This window comes from Castor canadensis, chromosome 14, assembly GCF_047511655.1.
Source record: "Castor canadensis chromosome 14, mCasCan1.hap1v2, whole genome shotgun sequence".
Lineage (NCBI taxonomy): Eukaryota > Metazoa > Chordata > Mammalia > Rodentia > Castoridae > Castor > Castor canadensis.
This window is the reverse complement of record NC_133399.1, coordinates 66335833-66357418: the sequence shown is the minus strand read 5'-3', so window position 1 is coordinate 66357418 and position 21586 is coordinate 66335833. Positions and strand designations below refer to the sequence as shown.

At 42.1% G+C, this 21586-nt stretch overlaps 1 long non-coding RNA gene across 1 annotated transcript in view; it reads left to right on the top strand.

Annotated features, from left to right (window-relative positions):
* Positions 1-14458, top strand: part of LOC141416437 (uncharacterized) — an 88205-nt gene extending 73747 nt beyond the window's left edge. The window contains exons 3-4 of the long non-coding RNA XR_012441160.1: positions 13727-13839; positions 14392-14458. This is a non-coding gene — a long non-coding RNA (uncharacterized lncRNA). The remainder of the gene's footprint in view (positions 1-13726; positions 13840-14391) is intronic.
* The last annotated feature ends 7128 nt before the right edge of the window (positions 14459-21586 follow it).

The following is a 21586-nucleotide window of genomic DNA, read 5'->3' as shown; positions in this document are numbered from 1 at the left end:
GTCTGTATTTTGTATCTTATGACTAAGAAACAGCAGGATTGACAATAACAGGCTGGACTGGCCACTATCAGCCACAGGGCTGTGCCACAAATTGGACAGAGAGACAATGACAGCTTACTCTTCCACCAAGTCCTACTGTGTGTGTGTGCTGTGTACCTAGCAAGGACCATGTGGGGGAGTGAAGGGTAGAAGTGAGACATGTTTTGTGTTTTGGGAGGACAGAGAGACCAAGCTTGATCAACAGAGATGTCTACCTTGTGTGGTGAAGAAACAACTAAAGGAAAAAGGAGACTTGCACAGTTACAAAGTTTTGCCATTGAGTGGTGTGAAGAGACTGTTGTCCCCACCCGTCCCTCCCAAGCTTTCCATAGAAAAGAGGAGGAATACCATTTCACAGAAGTGGCTCCAATACAGCTCCTTATATTGTGCGTGGCAGACAATGGTCCCATTCCAACCCAGCTCCCATTCACTCACCCCCTGTTAGTCATAGGACTACAATTTTGTTCTGGAGGAGAAAGAGCAGCCCAGATTTAAAACAAAACAAACAAAAACCTGCATTCACAGTCTCCCTGGCTATTAGGGGTGATCATAAGACCAATTGCTGTTCTGGGGATTTCTGGAAAAGTCTTGCTCTCATGATAAAAAGAATGGCCATAAATTCTTCCCATTGCTATACTTTTGGAATTGACATTGCAACTCTTCTCAGCCAAAAGCTGAAGAAATGTCTCCATCCTTTGACTCTGACTTGGTTGTGTGACTTGCTTTATTAGCCAATGGTAGTACAACAGCAAGCAGGTGCAACCTGAAACCAAAATGTGATTGCATTATGGACCTTGCCTTCTCTTGCTGTTCTCAGAAACTGCAGGCTGCCATACAAAGACACCAGGGCTACCTTGCTGCATGCTGAAAGAAAAGTGGCCCAGCTACTCCTGTTGCACTGGCCAACCACATGTCAAATGCAGGGACACAAATCAGCCACACTAGACCATTCAACCTCCAGCCAAGCCACCATGAGCCTGCAGATGCATGAGTGAACCAGAGACTAGCTGAGTTGAAGAACAGATAGTTGAGCTGATAGATGGTTGTTGTTTTAAGTCATTAGATTTTGAGGTTTGTTCGTTCCCCAGCAAAAGCAAAGGGATCTATATTTCCTCCCCTAGGCTACTTTTCTTCTTCCTGCTTAGAATGCAGACAAAAGATTGAAGGTAGAGCAACAATCTTCACGATGAGCATGAGGACAAATGCGCTGCAGAAAGATGGGGGCAAGGGTGACTGGCAAAATGGTGACACTACAGAACTGATGGCTGTCCCAGGGTTGCCTGCCTCCACACTTTGTTTTGTGAGACCAAAAAAATTCCGTGTTGTTAACCTACTTGTATCCTTCAATTCTTAGTTTCAGACACTAGAATCTACTTCAGAGAGTTCAAGTAGTTTGGTTTATTAAAGTACATTAGTTACCTCAGAGAACTTCTAAAGATCCAGAAAACCAGTCTAGGTTTGTACTCAGCCAGGAAAAAAGCAACCAGGTACAACAGAGCCAGGAGCAAGGCCCAAGGCAGAGGACTGTTCTGGTAGATATGCAAGTGTTGTCACCTCCCACTTCCCTGACCTATGTTATTAGGAAATGAACACCAGCATTTCCTCTAGGTCACCCTAGAGGAATGCATGCCTCCTCTCTGCACTCTCATGCAATCACTCCATGCATTCCCTCTGCCTCACAACCTCTTGCAGGAGGCCCTATTTGCTACAACCATGTATTTTATCCACTTTCTCTTCACTCAGTTGCCTGGGTTTGGATTCCTGCTCTAGGGTTACAGGCGTGGCCAAACACATGACACCCAACACTGGGCAGAAGAGTCCACAGCAGTTTATGAGTCACAGATTCATCATGCAAGGGAGAAAGACAGTGCATGCCACACAGTACCACACAGCCAGACTGAAGAACAGAGTACACAAGCAGGAGGAGGCACACTTTGTAGTAACAAGAGGGTGAGATGTCCCTGGCTCCCTCCTGGAGGAATGTGATTAGCTCATTTGAATAATTCCAGGTGCTGGCCAACTACTAAAGCCCACTCACTACTCAAGGATAAGCAGACCCTTGGCCTGGACCCCACAATAAGGATGACTGTTTGTCTAGAGGACCTCATTCACCAGGGTGGAGTAGACGGAGGACTTGAAATTAGGGCACTTGAAGTCCTCTCGGTTTTACCAGGTGTCAAGATGACACCTTCTACTGAGCCTTAACTTCAGGTCATACACTGCACGGCATCTCAAGTGAATATCAAGCCAAGAGAGGATTTGGGAAATCTAATTTTAGCTTCCTAGTCTATAGCTCAGGGGTCAAGATGGGTGCTGAGCAAGCAATATTCTACCTCTTATATTATTCAATATCCATATACACCTTCTTCCCATAATCAAACTTTTGAATAACCACAGCAGTAAGAATATTTTCTTGCCAATGTAACATAACTAGCCTTTCTACACACAAAAAAAAGCTCTTTCCCTCTCCCTAAAGGAAAAACTCAGAGTCGAAGTGGTCAGTGTTTGCAGCTTGGGGTGATGCTTATTCCTTCTCTAGTACAGTCATAGTCTTACCTGGAAATCCAAGAGCCTGCAGACTGAAGAAATAGTGGAAGAAAGAAAGAGGGGAAATTGGAAATACACACTCTCACACACACATCAGAGAAAGAAGGAGAAATATAGGTAGCTACCATCATCACTTTCTGCAACTGACGAGAGGTAGTAGCTACAGTAACAAGAGGATGAAGCCTAGTAGAAGTAGCAGTAATGCCAGGTAAGTGCCATGGTGTTGAATGGACAAAGTTCTGACTAGAGAACCCTGGAGCAGAGATAAAAGAAAAGGACAGTGGGACAAATTGTGTGTGCAGAAGGATCTACCCATCGCATCTAGAGATATCAGAGAAAGACTCTTTGTAGAGGCCTAAGTTCCTGATTGTAAGTAGGACAAGAACCAGCAGATCATATATTCAAAAGAAGAGGATGATTTCTCTTCCCAAAAAATTAATGTCCAGTTGGGAAGGCAATTAACCAATGCACAAAATATGTATAGAAAAACACGAGTAAGGATATCCTGCTCCTTAAGAAGCAATGGGATGAGAAAGGAAAGAAAGGGCTAATCTAGGGTTGGTCCACCTGGGAGGACTGCAGATCAACACCAGGACCTGCACGGTGCCTCTACTATGTTCTCAGAGGAGACAAAACTTCCAAGGCCCACAGAAGTTAGGTGACTCACTCCAGGTCACACACACTGTGAGTGGCAGAGCAAGCGTTCTCCAGTATAGCATACGAGAATAACTACAACGGAGGAACTTCTAGGAAATAATCCTTATGCTGTCTTTCCTCTCTGTCAAAGAAAAGAGTTACTGTGTAATTACAGTTAAGTCATGTGACTTCCTTGTGCCTCCAGGAGGCAGACTTTCCCATCCAGTCAGCTGTTTCTCAGCTGAACTTTTCTGGCTAATGGAGTAAGGGAAAAAAAAAAAAATAGCTTCTGTTATAAACGTATCTTAAGTGCCATGTGGTGGGAGGGACATTTAACTGAAAATCAGGAGACCTGAAAATCTTCTCCTGGCTTTCCTGTGGCTTCTGGGATTCTGAGCAAGTTGTTTCACCTCTGGGGGCCTCCATGGCTTTGCAGAAAGATAAGGTTGGCCTGGATCCATGGTTTTCAAGTTATCTCTTGGAAACCTAAGGTTACATGGCAGTGACTGAACAGCAGATAAAGGGGGGACCAAGTGACTGAAACTTCAGGTGCCCTTGTTTGAGTTCAGTTTTATCTATGGGGGTTCTCAGGCTTAAAAAAACCTAGAGAAATGTACAGGCCCTAATAATCTGTGATTCCAAAGCATTTGGTTGATGGTTCTAAAGATAGCTTCATGCCCATATGCCTCAAGTGAGTAAAATTTTGGATGGACTAAAAATAAAGAATGCTGGTTTGATTTCCGGATTTTTTTTTTCAGAACAGCCTAGAGAGTGTGGACTGAGAAAAATGTTTTGTGCATAAGGAATTATGTAGCTTTCCTGCCAAGATTTATTACACAAGCATGATTGTCCTTAGCAGTCCTGGTCCCAGTGTGAACAGTTTCATTGTACGTATGTCAGGCTTAAGGACATACTGTAAGATTCTTATAGGGTGAGCCCACATGGGTTCCAGTATGGAGATTAGTTGTCAAATCTTTCCAAGGAAGTCAGTGGGATAGATGAAAGTTCAATGTTCCTTATTTCCTCTTCTAGAATCTTGGCCATAATAGGATCTTATTTAGCCATAATATAGATGCCTATTCCTATAATAAGGACAGCTACATTACAAATAAATTTTTATAAGAATGTCTAGGTAACTGGACATGCCTTCTTTTTATCCATAACAGCTATTATATGGTCTGGTAGTGCAAGAGTTGTAAGGAAACAGAGAGGCTCAACGTGTGAGCTTGGTATAAAAGAAAAAACGATCACAAATGCTCAGACTTTCAGCTAAAGAAATAAAAACAGTGATACGTGGGACACAGTAAAATCTCAGGAATGATATATAGGATAAGATCATTGAAATTTTTTGTTTGTTGACAGATGAGTAAATTGGAAAGTACCATTTAGAATTGTCTTCAAGTGAATTAAGCTGTTTTGTGAATTAGATCCTTCATGACCAATTCTTATTTAAGAAAGAGATAAATACACTTATATTTAGGAGAAAATACCTTGATTTGTTAGTGGAAGTGAATTGAGATTTTATTTTTTTTTTGGTAATAAAACACCAAGATGACCAAAGTAAGGTCACTTTCAGATCTCTCGCCATCTGGTCATCTATCTTGAACATTTTCCCATTTCAAGGCAAATAGATGGAGAAGATCTTTATTGATAAGTATAAATGGAGCATTATAAAAATGTGAGCTTGTAGAGTTATTATCAGAGTATCTTGGATGTTTTTAAAAAAGCTTTCACTTTGATCTCACTTGGTTTATGAGAAAGGTTCAGAGACAGCATTTTCACTGTGTCGGTGAAAGAATGGAAACACAGATGTAAAGAGGGAGTAGGTGACAAGGGGAGGAGAAGGACTGTCTACCTGGAGCCACCAGCCCAAGCACTGCAAAATGAGGGGGACCAGCCAGCAGGAGCAGTTTTGAAAGATGTAGGCCCTGGAAGAGACAGAGGAAGGAGGACATCTGGTAAAGAATGGCTGGATGCCAAGATTGTCTAAGGTGGGCTTGTCACCTCAGGAGTTACCAGATTGGGTTCTAGCTCTCATCAATTAGGTCCACAGACTCCCTCAGGTTCCTCAACAATTTACTTCACAAGGAAAGACCAAAAGTAATACCACCGATTTATTCATCTATATCAAGAATGATCCCTTTCTCCAGTGATTGGGATGGAATGCTGATACTCATACAGGGTTGATGAGAGTGCCCAAGGAAATGGAAGCTGAGAACAAATTATTAGGCCTGGTAGGGTGGGAGAGATCCTTGAATTTGACCATATTACAAATCCCCTGTGAAGATTTTTAGCTGTCTGCCCTTGATAGGACCCACAAATTTTGTTTCTTCACTGGGTTCAAGCCTTCTCACAGTCCTGTGTACGTGTTCTTATTCTATTCCTAGAATCAAGCTGTGGCCACTGAAAGTTATTTGGTGACTATACAATCACAACCAGCTTGGAGAAATATTTCATAGGAAAACTTATGGAAGATATTACATCCTAGCCCTATATCTCTGGTGATTAGATCTACCAACATCCCTCAGATACCATGCCCCTTCCACCCAGACAACACTGAATATACCAGACAATTCTGCCCCTTGATTTGTGCATCCGAATGCTGACCACACCACCCTGTCTTTGAATGTCCCGTTCTTTAAGTACATTAATCACTCCAATTTCTGTTCTGGCCAGGATATTTGGAGATTGTATTGCTACTGCTCTTGTTTTTTTGTTTGTTTGGTTGGTTGGTTTTTTTTTAACTGTTGTTGTTATTTTCTGTGCTAGGGATCCAACCCAGGGCCTTGAACATAATAGGCAAGTGCTTAAGTGCTTTACCACTGGCTACAATCTCTGCCCATTTTAAGGTGCATAGAAAAATGTATTTGAAGGCTGGAGGACCCAAGAATGAGAGAACTACAGAGCAGCAAATCTGGGATCTTTCCAGATCAAGTCGTGAAGACAAATAATGATTCTGATTCTATACTCCTTAACATTTCATTTTCCTGGCATGTTTTCTTTTTGAATAATTTCTAATTTTACTTTGAACAAAGCAAGAGCCTTGTTGCTAGAAAGCTGCTATATTTATCCATTACCCTACCTTCTTCACAACCAACATTTTTCTAGAAGGGTCTTAAGGACCCAAAGGGCACTGCTGAAGGACACAGATAAGCCTCCTCTTCTCCTTTCACACCCATGGATCACTTTGATTAACCCTGTCACAACTTCTTTAAGCCTCACCATCCTTCCTCATCCCTCCTGCAGAAGGGGGTCTTAGACATGATGATTCTTGGGAGGATTCCCTCAGGATAAAAAATCCAAAGTTACATGCACTGGCACCAGCTTTTGTTTCTGCTCTTTCTTTTTATTCTGTAGCTGCCAAGTCATCTTCTAGGTATTTGAAGGAGAATGAAAAGGGTTCCCTGTGGGTTTAATTTCAGTTTCTCTCTGTGTCTTTTTTATTATGCATTTACCAAGGGATCAGTCTCTATAACTGTCTCCCAGGCACAAATATCCTTTAGTTCTCAGAAGCTTGGCAACCCACGTAAAGTATTCTAATTACAAATGTGCATTTTGAGAAAATGTTGAAGTCACACCCTCATACAGTGGAAGAAAAGATCTCTGTTAAACTCTCCACAGATAGGAAAATGAACCTCTTGTTAAAAAGAGATTTTCTACTCTACCAATCCTTGTTCTGGACTTCAAAATCTACTCTGAACATTAGGGCTGCAGAGTTTTTAGCTCCATGGGTCATAAGTACTGGCCTTCGACTACATTTGTTAGATCCTTCACATGGGGCTTCATTCAGTAAATACATCTTGAGGACCCACTATGTGTCTGGCCCAATGCTAAAAGTCATGGAGGATCCAAATGTAGTGCTATAGACTGTTTAGTCAGCTGTGTCTTGAATCCAGTTTCTAGAGGATACTAACTCCATGACCTCTTTGAACCTCAGTTTCTTTATCTACAGAGAATATAGTACCTGCTGCATGAGCTTCTGATGAATTAATGAGGTAATACACACAAGAGAACCACAGCATTTCTGATCCTAAGCCCCTTACAAAAAAGACAGCTACTATAATGATTAAAAAAAAAGGGAAAATGCCAGATTCATTTATTCTACAGGCATTAATCAAGAGTCTTTTATAGCCAGGCACCACTGGCTCACACCTGTAATCCTAGCTACTCAGGAGGCAGAAATCAGGATGATTGTGGTTCAAAGCCAGCCTGGGCAAATAGTTTGCAAAACCCTATTTGTGTACCAAACACAAAAAAGGGCTGGTGAAGTGGCTCAAGTGGTAGAGCACCTGCCTAGCAAGAGTGAAGCCCTGGGTTCAAACAGTAGTACCACCAAAAAAAAAAAAAAAGTCTCTTATGTCCCAAACACTACATTAGGACCCTGCATAAGCTTTGGTAAATAAAGGAAGGAGTAAGAGCTGTTCTCATGGAACTTGCAGTCTCATGGGAGATAGTCTGTACAAAACAAACAAACCTATAAATACACAATGATGAGTTGTGGTAGTGTAGCAGGAAGGCAGGGAGGGGAAGAGAGATTAATGAGTGCTACAGTGAAACAAAAAAAACTGGAGTTGGGGAATGTTACCTGGAGACCAGAGAAGGGTCACCTCGACCCAGAGGTTAAAAGAGCCAATGAAATGACATGTGATTATGTATGGGACAAGCTGTACCTGCCCCCCTCCCATTTCTATAACCTGCCCTAAATTGTATATAAGGAAAACCTCTTTTGTTCTCCAGGCTCAGCCTTTGGACTCAAGTCCACTAAGTCCCTGCCGGCTTGCTTAATAAACTTGCTTCCCGAAAGCTTTGGTGCTCTCTCTGTCTCTGTCCAAGCCCTCCTGCAACAGTAGATGCTGTGAAGGAAACGAACTGGTGCCTCAAAGTGCTTGGGAAGTGAATGTGGGCAGAGCCATGTATGCTTTTGGAGAACAGGAAATATGAGGGATGTGCTTAGAGCTGTCTTCATGGGAGAGAGGAAAGAAGAAAAATGCATTTACCACCAGATACTTGGTTCTGTTCCATTATTAACCCACAATACTTTAAAGTTTAAGCATTTATCATAAGTTAGCCAGCCCAAATGTTTTCTTTTACAGATAGGTAAATGGAGGCATGGAGAAGTGAGTCACATGCAGTCCTATGAGGGAGTAGGCTTCAGAACCCTAGGTTTTTTGGTTTTCTGTAACTACCTCTTATTTCTTCTTAAATATGTCACAACAGTCAGGATTTTTTCTTAAAGGACAATAAAACACAGTGTCAGGACATCTTCTTTTTTCAACCACTAATAAAATTCCCTTCTTGTAATTTCTGGGGAAAAGAAGTTTGGGGCAAAGATAAGAATTCTGCAAAGTTTAAGCCTTTAAACTTGAGCAAGGTCCTACTTCCCTCACTAGTACTCTTGCATTTGGGTGTAATTCTTTTGGTGTTTGGATTATGTTAGAATCAGGTATTCATCAAATTCTGAGAGTATCCAAGGGGCAGGCATAAAACCACTGCCTCCTGGACCCCAGCCTACACCATACCTGGCATGGGACCACAGTGCAAGCTCCCATGGGGCTGCTCACCCACGCCAAGTCCAAAGTGGATCTCATCATAAAGATGGGGACCTGCTGCTTTCACTGGCACCTAGATGTGACACTGAAGGCCTTATGATCCCAGCCAGTTCTGAGGCAGGCAGGTGTCCCAGGTGGAAGCAGGATGGACTTGGATGGGTCTAGGTTGGAATTCCCACTTGGCCACTTATTACCAATTTTCAACAAATTAATCTATGAGAACCTCAGTTTCCACACATATAACATAAGAATTTGGATCTAACTTTTAGGAATGTTGTAAGGCAATTAAATAGATAGTACATGGCACATGGTACTCAATGGTAAATATAGCTTTGTTATTTATTTAACAAATATGTGGTTACCATGTAATAGGCACTGTTCTAAATCTGGTCTTTTTAACCTCCCCCTTGAGAAGAACATACCAACAGAGGTAAGGGTTTTGCAGGCCTATGGACTGTATCAGAAAGCCTTTGAAAATAAGAACACCATATATTGGATGAAAACCATCCACCCCGTCTCCCAAGCAGGCAACTAAAGAAGTTCCTAGACTTCTAGTTAGTGGTCATTATTCTTTTTTTGCAATAATTAATACTATTGATAATCTCATAGTATTTATTGACCAGTCACTTGCTCACTAGCATTATCCCTTGCTGTACTGTCTTGGCCCATTTTCTTTGCAGCAGATACATGCATGGATCCAAGTCTACCAAACTAGGTTATAGTGGAATCTCCAAAGGCCACACTTCTCTTTTGCCTACACTGCCCTTCTCCATGAGTTTACCTAGCAATTCTTCTAAGCCTCATCTCAATTATTGCTTTCTCCTGGCCTATGAAAACTTCTCTGACCTTGTGGGTAGTATAGACCACTTCCTCCGATGGGAACAATTTATACTGTCCGTGGCCAGACTTGGTGAGTTCTGGAAGGGCAGAGACCATATCTTATTTAACTTTGTACCTCTGGCACCTAGATCAGTGGTCCATTGTCAGGAAAGAAGAGAAGGGGGAAAGAAGAGGGAAGGGAAAGGAAGAAGAGAAGAAAGAAGACAACAGCAATTAATTAGCCATGATAATACTGAGGCAACTTTCCTCACTGTTGGTCTCTGGTACCAGCTCTCATTGCCCTCACCAGGTAGAAAGTAAAGACACAGGGAGGGCAAATGATAGATTCAAATAGTTCCATAGTGTGACAATAAAGTAGTCATTTTTCAGGTGTCATTAAAAAAAAACTGTTCTCCTCTAACAGAAAATTTTTTGTCCTTTCTTACTCTATTAAAAAATATATAAACTTAATACAAATATAGCTACATTATGAAAAATAGGTCACATACAAGAGCGGGAAGGTAAAAGAGGGAAGTTAAGAAGGTGAATATGGTTGATGTACTCTCTATATAAGAATAAATACAGAATTTTTAAACCTACTGAAACCACCATAAGAAGGGTACTAAAGTAGAAAGAAGAAAAATAGAGGCAATGAGCCAATTCGGGTTATAATACATACATACATGGAAATGTCACAAGGAAATTCTCTGTATAGCTATCTTAAGCAAACAAAAGTGTCATTCTTTTTCTTTTACAAAATCAGAGAACAAGAGAGCCTATTTGGTGGGGATGGTACCAGTGGGAGGAGGGAGGATGTAGGGAAAGTGTGCAGGAAGATGAAATGGTGCAAATACTGTGTCTACATAAATGTATAAGGAAAAAAATGAGACCTGTTGAGACTATTCCAAGATTGGGGTGGGGGAATAGAGGAGAATGATGGAGGGGATGAATTCAAGTATGATATTTTGATATTTTGTAAGAAATTTTGTAAATGCCACAATGTACCCCAGAACAACAATAAAAAAGAAAGAAAATGGAAAAAATAAGTAAATAAACAAGACAAAACACTCTCAGAGCTATGTGTAGAACAGATTATCTTGGAAGATCAGGACCAAGGGCTAGTTTCACTAGCCTGGGTCTCTCTTCTGGTGAAAAGAGGCTGGAATGGGAAAGACAGGTGGTGGTCTCTGATGGATGAAGGAAACTGATAGGGCTTTCCTGAAACATGAGGGCTCAGGTTCTCTGCCCCACCACTAGATGTTTCTGTGCTCTATTATTGAGATCATCTACTTGATATCCACCTTCCCCACATGAAGCTGGGAGCTGGAAAAATCAATGGATGGGGTTGCGGAGGAGGGCTGAGAGTATAAATAGACTGAGGACATTCATTTGTTCATTCATCCACTCACCCACTCACTCTACAATGTTCTTTGAGGAACAGATACAGATTGAAGATACACAAATGCAAGACAGAGGCCTTATTGACAAGAAGTTCAATGGCTCTCCCCATCTCTCTTTATCTAGTCCCCCACTGTAAATGAGAAGCTTGGACTCTTTTGAGGTCATAATTCTCCAGAAGATAAACTCATATTTCAATGAGTTATCTCCTCCATAAATATAAAGAAACCTATATTATTTTGCTTATAGGTACAGGAGACTCATGGACACACTGAAGCCCATAATGAATAGCAGGCAACAAATCCTTGGGTGAGAATATTATTTTAGTGTCTTCCTACCCAACATTAATTTCTTCATTCTACACTTCAGCTGCTCCTACAGAAATTCCTTTAAATGTGGTATTTTGCAACATTCCAACTAAGGCTTTAATCTTTGACTGAGGCAGGCACTTTACTTCAAAGCAATGTAAGGGAGCCAACAGGGGAGAAAGAAAATGAGGGAGGAAAAACATCTCACGCTATGGTCACCTTGTTCATCCCTTTCTCCATCCCACACACACCTTGTCTTGGCAATGGGGACATGAGCAGTCTAATGTGTACAGCTCATGTGACTTATCAGGAAGTCAGGCTAGCTATTGATGCATCTCTGACTGTCACAGCTCAGGTCCTAGAGCCTAGGGTCCTGCTGTGGAGATTTGGGTTTTCCCCTCACAACTGGATCAACTTCCCAATGTTGCGTCTTCCCACCCTGCACTGTTCTTCCCTTTGTTCCATCACAGACTTCAGATGTTGGCTAAGGACCCCCTGCCCTGGCCTGAACATCCCCTTGTGGCCTTAGCCTCCCTATAGCAGAACAACACAGGTTCCTCCACCCCATATGACAATCACCAATGTCAGCGTTTGAGTGTTAGGTCTCCTACTGTGCCTCTAACGGTGCTTCATTGTTGTAAATGTCCCCCTCTGTCAAGCCATCCATGACAGGTTTCTGTCTCCTCCCATTGCATCTAGGACCCTGGGGGTCAACAGGAGATACAGAGCAGGAACAGATCTGGGGAGGGCCAGGGGGCAATTAGAGAATAAACTTGAAGGGGCATTCATTCTTGAATGTTGTCCCTGGGCACCTCACCTGCATCCTTGTCCTGGTGGGGAGACCTCCTAAGCCTACCTGAGACTTAAGCACTCTCTAGGCTAGAGATTTAGAACATTTCAGTTTTTAATTGTGGATCAGATGACCACATATAGGAAATTCTACTGCAGAGGGTGAAAATTCATGGAGAAGAAAGTATTTTATATCAAGTTCAGCAAGTGATTAATTCGTTCATGAAAAAATGGCAATTTGAACACTGACATGAGTAATCACACCTTTTCTTTCCATCGTGGTTGAGCATTTCCTGTTATAATAATTCAGGCCTAATACCTCATTCGGAGAGGCAGAAATGTCAGTGTGCTATTAGTTTCCTCTGCATTGGCTCATTTGTTTCTTCATAAACTCTGTCGGAATCTGCCACCAGCTGCCAGACATTTGATTCATGACAGACACAGTGAAATTCTTAAAGGGCATCACCAAGAAGGACCTCCACATAAAGGATATTTCTCAAGTTGGTGACAACTCAATGAACAGTGACTCAGTCACAAGGCTCTTGCACTGTGAGGTCCCTTGCTCTGAGATTATCAAGGCCACTGTCTCTGCAAAGGCAAAGTGGAATAAAAGAAAAATTCCTGGACCGAGGGTCATACCTTTGGGTCCTAATGCCAGTTCTTGTGTTAATTTTGTTAAACTTCTTGACTTCCCAGAGCTTTTATTTCCTCATCATACAAAGAGAAACTGGCTGAAAGTTTCATCAATGAAGATCACTTTAGCCTGAAAATTCCATGGTGCTCTTGATGTGACTATCGGGGTTCTTTCCTGTCTTTGTTTTCAAAGACTTTGACAATAGCAGTGGGAGTCCAGGTTCACGTTCAGGTTGCCATGCTGGGTGTGCCAAGACACTTGAAGCGTTTGGAAAGACTGCTGCACTTTGGTCCCTTGGTCTGTGTGCTCAGGCCTCTCCCTTCCTCCCCCAGGGCATCTCCCCACACAGGAGCTACACAGCAGCTTCCCTTCTGCTGGAGCTGCCAGCTCAGGCCTCTTCCCCAGCCCTCTAGCACCATCTCCTCCTCACTAAAGTTGCCGACTCATCAATGCAGTGCAACACATGACACCCAGACAAGATCACATCTTGCAAATTGCTTCTCTGGTCTGTCCCTTCAGGATACCAGAACCAAGACAGAAACTGACGTTGAATCATTCACAGGTTAGAGAGTATTTAAGTGTACCTGGCAGAGCTCTTTAACAAAGACTTTTGATTTTTTTTTCTGTTGTGTGTATGTATTTGTATATAAAAAGTAAACATGACTGATGTTTGTAGTGTTTCAATTCTATCAGTGCTGTTGGTTTATTCATATCTAAGTGTCTGAATATCATTGAGATTCTGAACTTTTACTCTGAAGGACATACTCAGAATAAATTCTGATGCTTTTCTCTGGACATGATTTTTCTAACTCTTTTTAGGAAAACAACAGAGGAGGATAAGGCTGGAGGGAAAATAGGCTTTATCTCATCTGCCATTGCCAACTGATTTATAGTAGCTTCCTTGTGGCTATTTTGTAAAGGATTGTGAGATGGTGGCTTTGGATAAGAAGGGGAGGCACATGGCCTATGGGCCACTTACATCTCGTTCTTGGATGACATCTTTCCAGCCACTGCACACCTCATCCTCCTACTTGAACCCAGAGGGAAAGGCATGATGCTCAACCGACATGATTATTGTCTATGATGGAAGAATGTGCCACAAAGTGTGATCAATTCAGTGGTAAGCACCTAATTAGAGAGCTCATTGGTATAACCTTAATTCTAGGACCTTGCTTCCACATCAACAAATGTGTTGAATCAGTTGAAAATGGAGTCATTTTAGTGGGGAGGAAGAAGGTATAATTGAGACTTCCTAATAGTGACAAGAAAATGAATCCTATGGGGACCCCATATAATCTGCTACACAGCATGTACAGAATTACAAACAACTTCTTGAAGGATCCTAACCCTAACCTCCATTTGCTCCTTACTTAATTCCTAAGTAAATTCTTAGCCAGACAGGACTACAGTAAATCTGGCCTCTGTGTGTGTGTGTGTGTGTGTGTGTGTGTGTGTCTGTATCTGTTGTGGTTTGATATGTTTCCAAATTTTGTGTATTGGAAAACTTAATACTCAAATTCATATATTAATTGTATTTGGAGACAAGGTCTTTAGGAAGTGATTGGATCATAAGCCCTCATGAATGGGTTAATCCGTTTGTAGACTAATGGTTATCCAAGGAGTAGCTTTGTTATCAAGCAAGCTTTCTGATATGCTCACTCTGTTTTTCCAGATGATGGCCTCTGCCATGTCATGACCCAGCAAGAAGGCTCTCACTGGATGCCAAGAAGGTATTAATGCCAAACTCTTGCACTTTCCAGTGCAGAAAACTCTGAGCCTAAAAACCTCAATTCTTAATAAATTAACCAGTATCAGGTACTATGTTTTACCAATGGAAAATGGATCAAAACAGTATCCTGCGTGAATATCTTTCTCCTGGCTTGCCAACACTCTCCTTCTTTGCCTTTTAATATACTTCTCCACATCTGTATGCTAGAATGAGCTCCTCCTTCTCCATAAGAACTCAGCATACCTAATGCCAAGAACCGTTTCCCTATCTGCTCTTGCTTTGGGCATTGAGGAGAGAGGCCCCATCAATCATACTCCCATAGCTCTAAATATCTACCTTTTAAATTGCTAACTGCTTACAATTTAAAGGTTTCTGCTGACTATGACACAAAGAGTGCCCCCTTCCCAGCCCCTCCTCGCACTCCACAGACCTTGGGAGCCCATCCATCCTGTACGCCACATAGCATCTTCTCTCTGCTCTGATCACTGTGTGACCCAGCTCATCCTGTGCCTCTAGGACAGACTTCCCTGGATGAGAGAAAATATTTTTTAAAAGGAACTAAGAAGATTCTGAAATATATGGATTCACTGATATTTTGTGGGGTCAACCTCAATGTTCTGCTCTCTCTGCCACAACAGCCATGTATTCAACTACTGGACACTAGGGAGAATTAAAATCTCCCAGGCAAGATGGTGTCATTTTGTGGGTTGCATTGGTTTCTCTCCTAGGACTTCTGAGCTGGAAGCCTAAGAGGAGGTAACAGGTTACTCTGAGAGCCAATCCCAGTTTTCACTGGGCTTGTGCTACACTACAGTGAAGAAGCCTGTGCTCCCACAGGGAAACAGAACAGAAATCAATTTCAGTAAGTCTGGTGGGAAACCAGATGTTTAGTGGATGTTTAGTGGCTACACGATGCACTCACTTCTAGCAACCTCATGTTCCTCTGCCAGCTCAGGGTTTGGTGCTCACTGATGTTGGAGAGCCTCTGCTACCCCATGTCTACTTTCACAGGTGGTAATGAACCACCTGCCAGTCATTCTCAGCATGACTTGAGTGTATGTAGATCAAGTGAGACCCTCTGATTAGGCTGGCCCATCAGCATCTGGGATGAATGCCCCTCTTGGGCAGAGCTCACCTTTTATTGGAATCCCACATGGGTCACTAAGCATTCTTTAAGCCAAGTGCTCTTCTTGGTACAATCAGCTGAGATTGGTCATATGGCAAAAAGCACAGTCCCTCAAAGGGGACATGCATACAGCAGGTACTCCTGGTACCCAAGTCCTGTCTTTATTCTACAGTTTGTCTCTGCTGTGTGACATCTTTTACGAGGCTTTATTTTCCTTCCAGCTAGTTTCCTTTGGTATGCATGTGGTACTGGGGTTTGAACTCAGGGACTCATGCTTGCTAGAAAGGAGCTTTACCAGTTGAGCCACACCCCCAGCCATTCTTCTGTTTTCCTATCTCATGGAGATTTTTCTGGAATATGTTCTTGCTGTGGTTTGACTGTCTTCCAAAAGTTCATGTGTTGAAAACTTAACGCCCAAATTCATATATTGATAATGTTTGGAGGTGGGTCTTTTGGAAACTAATTAGAATTTGATGAGGCCACGAGGGTGAGCCCATGATGGTTAGTGGCTTTATAAGAAGAGGAAGAGAGACCTGGGCTGGCACGCTTACTCTATCTCTCCATGTGATGTCCTCTGCCATGTTATGAGGCAACGAGAGGCACTCTCCATGTGCCAGCACGGGACATTGAACTTCCCAGCCTCCAAAACTATTAGAAATAAATTTCTTTATACTCTCCTTTGTACCTTACCACATCTGTAAGTAGAGTCACACAAAAGCAGTAGCGAAAACATCCTCTTTGGTGGTGTTTTAGGTAAAATGCTGAATGGATTCAAAAGAATATTTTCTAACCTTAGCCCTGCTTAAGACTATTTCTGTTTACTATTTTCTGCCTATTGTCGTTGTCATTGTCCCCTGCTTTGGTTCATTGAATATCAGTTCCCGCTAAGTTCGATCAGTCAGACCTGTCTCCTACATAACTAAGTTGATTAGTCATGAAATCGAGGTAACATCTTCTACTGTGAACCCTGTTCTCAGGGATTGGGGGTTAAACTGGGTGAGATGCAGCTCTTGCTGCCATAAACCTGGAGGGCGAGTGACTTGCTTCTTTGAAATAATAGGGAAAGACATGTTTGGGAATATCCACAAGGCCTGCATGTTTCAGGTGCTGTACAACACATATTTTTTTTTGACAAATGGATGAATGTTTGACCATTTTGTTAAGTGTATGGGATTGTGGGGGGAGGGGAAAGCAAGGTGTGATGGTATGGTCTCAAATAAAGAACAGGACAGGAAGCTGGGAGGCATGTTCGGATCTACCTGGACAGTCCGAGGGAAGCCAGACTAGCAGGCTAAACAAGAGCCACTGGGTTGTTTGGATGAAAGCTGCTTCTTTCGAGTGAGCTATTATGGCGATGACTGTTGGTGTCATTATGGCTAAATTTACTCTAAATAGAAATCTATAACTATCTCAATGAGCACCAGGGAGAGGCTGAGTCATCACAGCCACCAAATGTCGTCACATAAATTAAGTACACCTATATGTCCAGAAAAGTCCCAGGCTCTCTCTTTTGTACCCAGCCTCTCATCATTTGGGCATTTAGATTTGAAAACAGAGGTGCAGAGGAGGAAATCTGACCTGAGCATAAAAAAGGAAATTTACTCTTTACTCTCTCTATACTGGATTTTTGCTATTGTGTATCATAAAGATTTTTAAACAAACAATGACAGGTCATTAAGGGAATAGTCATAAAGCAGAGAGAAGAGGGAGCCAGCATTAGATCACTAATTACAATTATCCTTCTAATTATAATTTTGGTAAGAGCTCCCGAGGAGAAGGATGAGTTGCTAAGGAGCATAGAATAGGCGTTCAAACCTAGAAGGGGGCAGAAAAGATATTTAGAAGGGTATGACATCCTGGTGAAGAACTGGGGGAAGATGCTCTGGTATTATCTAACTGGGAAAAAATTCACTTTCCTATGCCTTGAAGTGCATCTGTGGGCAAATAACAACTCCTGGCAGTAAACATCTTTGGCTGCTTTTGACTCTCAGAGGTTGTCTAAACAGATGACACAGCGACCACAGCAGCTGTTCTTGCTAGAAGATGCACAAACTTCAGCTCTCTAGCTTCTATTATGAGCTCTTACCAGAGGTGGGACTCTGGGTATCACAGCACCCATTTGATCTCTTGGAGTGAGATTGAATATAACACACAACACACACACACATGCATGCACACAGAGCAGTAAGTGGAGTGGTCACCATTTAGCTGCACAGACTGTTCCAAAACCCCCCAGTGGATGCTGAAACTGCAGATAGAATCAAGTCCTGTATATACTGTGTTCTTTTTCTTCCTCATGCACACCTATGATAAAGTTTAATTTATAAATTAGGCACAGTAAGAGATTCACAACAGTAACAATAAAATAGAACAACTATAACAATGTACTATAATAAAAGTTCTAGCTCTCTGTGTCTGTCCTTCCTCTCTCTCTCTTTCTCTCACCCCTCTTCTTCTAGTGACAATGTAAGATGATTCTTAAAGGAAGCACTTTACAACTTTTCTTTTAGCATATCAAAATTACCACAATCACCATTTTTGCATTTGGGGCTCACCGTTAAGTAAATAAAGGTACTTGAACAGAAGCACTGTGGTATTTTGATAATTATGCTGATAACTGGGATGGCTATTAGGTGACTAATGGGAGGGTAGCATACACAGGATGGACATGTTGGGTAAAGGAATGACTCATGTCCCAAGTGGAACAGAGCAAGACTGTGAAATTTTATCTTATTACTCAGAATAGTGTGCAATTCGAAACTTAGGAATTGTTTGTTTCTGGAATTTTCTATTTAGTGCTTTTGGACCATGGTTGACCACAGGTAATTGAAAACACAAAAAGCCAAACCACAAAAAACAGGGGAGACCACTTCATTCAAATTTGTTCTGCAGGTATTTATTGAATGTTCTGAGTGAGGCTGTATATTCTATGTACTGAGATATCTCTCATAGCTTCACTTCCTTCTCCTTTAGTGCCCCCAAGTTACCTTTGACCTTCCCTTCCAAGCAACTTCAGGCCTTCCCCCCTACCCTTGGCACCTTTGGTTTTCAGCACACAGACCTGGATATCGTTGATGCTAGTGCTTCATAATATAATATGAACTGAAACTGGTGGAGCCAGCACTGATGTTGTTTCTATTCTGTCAAAGCTGAACCTGGAAGCTTTGGAAGTAGCAATCATAAAGTTAAACTTTAGAAGAATTGAGAGAAACCTGGAGGCGTGAAATGGGTTTGTAACTGGTTTACTGAAAACACGGGGAAGGGCATTGTGTCTTAAATGGCTCAGGACCCAGCTTTGACCATTCTGAGGATGCTGTGTAGCCAAGAGCTGGGCAGGGAGCAGGCAGGAAGAAACCATGGAAACTGTTTTTGCAGGTGTCCAGTATTCACAGCTATGGAAGTAATGTGGCCACACGATTCTCTCTCACTTAGAAGTAAAATGCCCATAAAAAAGTAAATTGTGAAAGTAAAACTGGCAAACGGACAATGGCCATCTGTCCTGGGAATGTGGTTAAGTGGGTCTTTTTCTCCTGCAAGGGACCACTTGGGACTGCTTTCTGCTGATAGATTTACTACTTGGTCTATCTTACCACCTAGGCTAGCTGGAAAAGACTGTCTTGGACACCATATGCGGAAGACAAGATCAGCCATAGGACTGAGGCTGGACTTTGCTCTCTGGGGTTTTCAGCACAATATCAATTCTCTCTAGGTCCCTATTCTTCACTCTGTAAAATAGGAATAGTGGTTCTTGGTTCCTACAAAGAGAGATGAAGTGACTCATGACCCAGAAGACAAGGCTACAAGGCTTCATTCTTTTTTCTTAATTGGCTTTATTTTTTATTTTCTATACATTTCAATGAGTTTCATCATAACATTTTCATATATATACGTGTGTATGTATATATATATATATGAAATGTACTTTGATTGTATCCCCCCCAATTATGCTCTCCTGTCCCCCCCCCCCCCCCCGCACATATACATACTGGTCCTTTTTCTCTTCCAAGCAATCACCCTTCTACTTTCATGTCTTTTTTTTTTTAAATCTAGATTCTGCATATAAGAGAAAACATGCTATATTTATCCCTCTGGGCCTGGTTTTATTTTTTATTCTAGAATCAAGTAACACTTCATTCATTTGAACATCTTTTGAGAAAGATGTTCAAATATAGTTCAGCCAGAATTTTGGAATACAATTGTGATAAGTAAGACTGAGCAAGAAAAGAACATGAAGAATTATTAACTATAATGTTAATTGTGTAATTTGTGTGCATTTGTGCATGTGTGTGACTATGCCAGGGCAGTATGCAGATACACAGAAAATGAAATTCTTAATTTCCATAGTTCAGAGTTAACAGATACTATGTGTTTTAGTTCATTTGAGCTGCTATAATAAAATACCATTGACTGGTTGCTCATACGCACAGCAGAAATTTATTTCTCATGGTTCTGGAGGCTGAGGAGCTTAAGATCAAGGCCCTGGCAGATTCAGTGTTTGGTGTGGGCCAACCTTCTGATTCATAGATGGGGGCTTCCTCTCACATGGTGGGAGGGCTGAGGGATTACTTTGGCTCTTTTTTTCTTTTTTTTTAATAAGGACATTAGTCCCATTTATGAAGGCTCCACCCATGAACTCTTCAACAACCCCCCCAACTTTTAATTTTTTCCCATCTATGAGCTCAGTCTTTAGGAGACTACTTGCCTCTCCAGAGTCATGTTATCCCCTTATTCCTATGCCAGCAGCCCCTCCAGGAGGGAGGGCTATGGTCTTGACCTCTATACCCTGTGCTGTGAACTCTTTGGGACAAGAAGCACACCTTTTTCTGAACCTTTGTAACTATGGCACATGCCCAGTAGATGGTTGTTGAGAGAATATGTGGATGGTTTGTGAATCCTCCTTCCTTCTGTCAGGTCCAGACATGTGGTGTGTGATACCTACAGCACTGATGAGGAGTGCAGAAGACCTTGACTTTGTCACCTTGTCCTTCCTCTAGGCTCCATTCTTCACTTATCTATGAGTGGAGTCATTAAAGCCTTAGCAACTTTTGAGAGCTGAACCAAGAGAGGCAGGTAGGAACTTTACCAGTCCCTCTTTCAAATACCAGGGGACGCAATAGGTTTTACTCCTAGATGCTTGCAGTGTTCCCCTGTCTAGCAAAAGGGCTAACAGACAACGTTTCTCTTTAAGATTTCAGTATCTCTCCCTGCTCCAGAGTTCTGTGCTAGTAAGATCCTTGGATCATCAAATACATACTTCCAGGAGGCAGGATCCTTTGTTTATAAGCTTGAGCCTGAGAGTTTTGAGTGTTCTGTGTTTTCAGATATTTCAGGACACAGAGATGCCAAAGAGAGTTCAGTGGATGCTCTTATTTATGGTACTGACTGTTTATGGATCCCCCCCGCCACCCAACACCACCACCATTTTAGTCAGAGTAGGGCAGAGGTTTAAGTATACATCATGGAGGCCATTCTCAGTGCTAGAATGGGGGCTGAGAAGGCAGGTCTGAAACCAGGCTCAGCCCAACCTCACCAAGAAAGGGAGCCCTCTCCCTGTGCCCTTGCTCCCCTTAGTTCAGTGGAGATTAGCAAGGTTCCTTATGACTCATTCTGTGAGTCAGACAGGGGAAGGAAAACAAGAATGTCAAAGTCTAACTTTCAAATGTGTAAAGACTTAGCAGTCTGATCTGTGACCAAAATTGTTTATTGAAAGAACTGGAAAGGCAACTGTGAAACTCTCTGTCCTTTTATTGCCTAAGCCCTCTGTGGGCCAGCCAAGAAGAGGCTCAAGTGGGAAGAAGGAGATTCTGGAGAAATTCCAATGCTCAGACAGGAAGTAGCAGGAAGGGAGACCACCTGCTAAGGTCTGGAGCTAAGTTATGAGGTCCTTAGCCTTCTTCCTTTCTGGGATCTCTTGGCATCTCCCTTTTCCTTCAGACAAGAATGGTTCCCAGCCATTTCCACATGTAACTTGCATTCTTGACTGCTACCTACTTGTTTTGTGGTTCTTGATCT